The sequence below is a fragment of the Atta colombica genome, unplaced genomic scaffold (genome assembly GCF_001594045.1).
Source record: "Atta colombica isolate Treedump-2 unplaced genomic scaffold, Acol1.0 scaffold74, whole genome shotgun sequence".
NCBI lineage: Eukaryota > Metazoa > Arthropoda > Insecta > Hymenoptera > Formicidae > Atta > Atta colombica.
Genome location: NW_017259566.1, coordinates 142,254 through 147,509, shown reverse-complemented (window position 1 = coordinate 147,509; position 5,256 = coordinate 142,254). Strand labels below are relative to the sequence as shown.

The 5,256-nt window shown below is 30.4% G+C and overlaps 1 protein-coding gene across 1 annotated transcript in view; it reads left to right on the top strand.

The window, feature by feature from the left end:
- Window positions 1-5,256, top strand: part of LOC108692511 (phospholipase A1 member A-like) — a gene marked incomplete at its 5' end in the record, with an annotated part of 59,588 nt that overhangs the window by 53,551 nt on the left and 781 nt on the right. The gene's annotated exons all lie outside the window — the stretch shown is intronic.

Below are 5,256 nucleotides of genomic sequence, written 5' to 3'. Positions count from 1 at the left end.
TGGGATTATCGTAATGAACCCATTTTTCGTCCCCAGTCACAATGCGATGCAGAAATCCCTTCCGTCTTTGCCTTTCAAGCAGCTGTTCACAAGCAAACAAACGCCGTTCAACATATCTCGGCTTCAATTCGTACGGCACCCAATTTCCTTGCTTCTGAATCATTGCCATGGCTTTGAGGCGTTTTGAAATGGCTTGTTAAGTCACTCCCAATGATCGTGCCAATTCTTCTTGATTTTGACACGAGTCTTGCTCAAGTAATGCCTCCTTCTGCATCTTCGAAAACCTTCTCTCTTCCACTGCTATGTCGGTCTTCGATGTCAAAATCACCGTTCTTGAAGCGTTGAAACCACTCACGACACATTCTTTCACATTCTAATAGCGGCCTCAGCATAAGTATTTGAGAGCATTCGATGTGCCTCAGCCGCAGATTTCTTCATATTGAAGCAAAAAATTAAAACCTCCCGCAAATGACGAGAATTTGGCTCGTAAACTAACATTTTCAATCGAGAATAACTTTATGATGTAGACACAAATCGACTAATGTTTCTATGGGGTTATGTTGACTATGGGGTTGAGATGCCCAAGTTTATTGTATGACGTCTATGATCTATTTATTTCGACCATCACTTACCGCTAAAGCCATCTATAGGAAAACGGCGGAAGCAAAGTTGTACACCTAATACTTGTCACTTTATATTTATAACATTGAGAATGATTCAATTGAGCTCGAAATGCTTTATTATTTTTAATTTATCATAATTCTTTATAATCATATGCAAACTTTGGATAGTCTTTTCATCATATTTCGGTAACTTTTACATAATTTTATTTCTTTTTTCAATCAAGAATTATTACTTATTAACATAGATCTGCGGCATACGATACTTGTTTTCCCACTACATTTTCTGCAACTTTCGGAAGGTTAAACAGTCATTTCACGTTAAGAAATTATTAAAACTGAAATAGGGAATTCAACTCCGATGACGCTAACATATTGTATATTGTATAATAATGGTAATGACTCTTAGTGATCATCGAAGGACAATTCATTTCTAATGACCCTTCCACACATGAAGATCATCATATCAAACAATCTTCGGAAAATTGTAGCAATCATTCATCACGCATTACAAAACTATCCAAAAAAATTAAAATGACTAATATTGTTAAAGTCACGACTCTGAATGATCATCGGACAACAGGCGATCGTTGCCCATTAAGAATGCTATTAAAATTAATGGACCATTCACCTCCGATGACTCTGACTCTCCCACACATTATAAAGATCAGCAACTTTCGGAAAATTCGGAAAAAATTGTAGTAGTCACTCATTATGCGTTACGAAATTCTACAAAAAAATTAATACAACCTTAACTCACTGGTCAAGGTCAAGACCATGAGTGATCATTGGACACTTTCAGCAGACAAAAATGAGAGAGGACGAAAGAGAATGAGATAGAGCGAAAAAGAGAGGGGTGGGGAAGGAGGAATGGAGGGGGAAGGAGAATTGGTCGAAGTTGGGGAAGATATAAGTAAAAAGTAAGAGAGAAGAGAGGTGATTGCGGGCAGAGAAGAAGAAGAAGAGAAGAAGACTCATTTTTCACGAAAATCATCACTTTTCGCTTGCATGTTCAGAACGGCTTGACCGATTTTTATTTCTTTTGGTTCAAATTGTTCGTGGCGATGCCGCCTTTCAGGATATGTTACGATGCGAAAATTTTTTATATTTTAGTAGCTCTGTATCAGAAAATGGACTTTGGTGACTCGGGATAAGAGACTTGTAGTGTCTTTATGTCTTTTATTTTTTTTTTAAATATGGCCGAAGACACTACCACATCTCCTGATATATGAATATATTAAATACTTTAAATACTCAGTAATCATATTTGTAAATATATATGTATTTATGTGCAAACTATGATGTTTATAAATAAATGAATTAAAATCAATTATTATTATATATTATTACATATTGTTTTTTATATTAAAACAATTTTCAAGAAATGTATTTTGCACATACTAATCTCAGAAAAGGTCTTGGAATTAATTTTAAACGACAATAAACTATTCCGTTTGTTTTTGCTTTAGAATTAATTCCAAGATCTTTTCTGGGAATAGTATGTGCAAAAAACATTAAATTAAGTTAGAATAAATGTATAGCAATATAATAGAATGTTATGCACATGTTATATTATCTGTTATGTTCCATTGAATATGAAAGCAATGTAATAGTTATATATTTGTGTTTGCTGTGAAGGAGATTTCCTAATACCTGAATAGACGTTAACTTTAATGCTTAATATATTCGTGGAGAAAGCGACACTTTCTTCTTGTAAATTCTTTACACAAAAACGCATAGATTTAGTGTATTATTATCAAAATTTGAAGTCGGTCCTTCTTAACATTTATCCTGATTTCGAATTGAATAATTAACTTGTACTAATTAATAACAATAAACCGATAGAATCGTTCAAAAATTATTCTTCGTAAATCATTCTTGTGTCGACTCTGCCATCAATCAAGTGTGTGAGTTACAATCCTTCAGATACTGTTACAATCCTTCAGATACTGTTTTAAAAAAAACAAACTCCTGTTTTATTATTTGATGATTAATTTGTTACATGGTGAAAAAGTGTCGTCATATTGCTTTTCTACGATCGAGAAGTTTATCTAAAGTCAAGAACATTATAAAGACAACCCAACAAACATAAATATGTATCTATTATATTGCTTCCATACAAAATTTTGTATAACAAATGCATAACATTCTACGTCCATGTTAGTTGTAATTTCCCACTCTTGAATTGCAGTTATATAATATAACATGTAACTTGAGATATTATATAATAATCATATAATAGTTTTATAATTTGCTGCGTTATTGTTATAAAACTAGAATGTAACTGTTATGTTGCTATACATTATTCTAAATTTATTTAATGCTTTTTGCACATATTCTTCCCAGAAAAGATCTTAAAATTAATTCTAAAGCAAAAACAAACTTGCTTTCGTTTAGAATTAATTCAAAGATTTTCTCTGGGATTAGTATGTACAAAATACATTTCCTGAAAATTGTTTTTGCGATATAAAAGACATATGTAATATAATTGATTTTAATTCATTTATTTATAAACGTTATAGTTTGCACATAAATATATGCAAATTTATAAATATCATTTCTGAATATTCGAAGTATTCAATTGTAATATTCATATATTATACTTTTATGATAATTGTTAAGTTTAGCCTCCTCACTTCCAATGTTGATAAAATTAGATTCATTCATCGCGTTTTTGCATGAAATGAATCAGAAAAATGTATCGCTCTGTTTTGCAAATTGAGATATTACTTGTTGAAGTTGATAGATATTTAGGTGAGGAAATTTCTCACATCGATGGCATTGAGGATCAAATAAATTCTTTCAGACTCTGCTTTATAAATACAAATTTTTTACTTAAAAAAAATTCTCTATTTTAAAAATACAAATTCTCTGCTTTAAAATACAAATTATTTTCTACATAATTTTTATTTTTAAAGCAGAGACTTTGTTTTTAAAGCAGACAAATACCTCTAAAAACAAATTCTCTGCTGTAAAAACAAAAATTATATAGAAAATAATCGTATATGTCTTCTGATAGCAAAACAATAGTCAATTTGAGACCAAATTTGCAGCAAACTCGATTAGATTTTGATTACGAAATTATAACCATCTATGTTCACCTTTGGCTATGGATTTGTCATTAAAGCCTGATAAACTATGCTAGTAAATTGGTGGCAGAAATCAAGCAGAGTTTGCTTTAAGATCTTTTAATCTGTCGTCAGGTGCAGGACTTATGCAGGATTTTGTTCATTTTCTGTTACGAATCTGCTAGAAAAGCATGTCTAGAAGGTTTTGTCATATTTCTGACAATAATTTGCTGACAATGCGACTCAAAAGTTGTGTCAGTGTTTAACAGAGCATTTGCTATTATTGATGTATTCTTTCAGATCATCCAATTAGCATTTTAAATCTGGAAGAATACGTTAATAACACCTAGCGCTCAATTGTTGAGTCTGTTGAACGCAGCTAATATCAAATAATACAAACATTAAATACAATTTATTGCCTTTCTGCAATAAAAAATTGGTAGCAAGCCTTGCTCAAAATTTTCCGCAGACTTTGCTCCCAGGATTTTTAAAACAGAGAATTTATATTTTTAAATCACAAAAATTGTGTTTTTAAAGCAGAGAATTTATTTTTAAAACAAAAAATTTATAAATATAAATTAATTCCTTAATGATATAAAATAGTTGGATAATTATGGTTAACAAAATAACTTTATCCGCTTTATTATATTTATCCGCTTACAGCGGATTAATTATTGATAAAGTTGTTTTATTAACTGTATTTGCACAAGAATTACCGTGGTTGACTCTTATTGCTGTGTTATATCCAACTATTTTGTATCATTAAGGAATTAATTTATATTTATAAATTTTTTATTTTAAAAATAAATTCTCTGCTTTAAAAACACAATTTTTCTTTATCGTGCTTGATTATTATTATTCTGTTATATCCAACCATTTTGCAAAGAATTTGTGCAATATTGAAACAAATAATACTTATTATAACATGTAAGTGGCTATAATCTTTCACATCGATGGCATAGAAATAGACATGAGTATTTTTATGCCATCGATGTGAAAGATTTCTTAATCTGAATAGTCTTGACTATATAATGATTAATATCTCGGTTCATTACGGGGCAGAGCGATACTTTATTTATCAAATTCGTTCATTTCATGCAAAAACGCGTCGAATGAACTTAATCAACATCGAAGATGTGGAGATTAAACTCAACAATAACTTTTACATTATTTAACTTCATTAATTCCAGAATAACTTTTAGTGCACTGATATATTTTGTAATGCAAGCGACTGAATTAGTAATATTCTTTTATAGCACAAATAATACTCATCCATAAATTCTCATGATTCAAGTAAATTGTCACGGGTGTTGCGCTTTGTCGCGCTCGACAGTTCGAAGCTCGGCATAGAGCTTCTCGCGACATTAGAAATTTAAATTATGGTAGTACTAATTCAATATCAACGAAACAATTGTTATATAACGTGCAATGAATGTCATTACATCGCTGTTTATTTATTATAACATAACGAAATAAATAAAAAACGAAATAACGAAATAATGTAATAGTTTCATAATCCGGTTTGTATTATATACATATATAAAGTTATATAATTATAAATAATATAC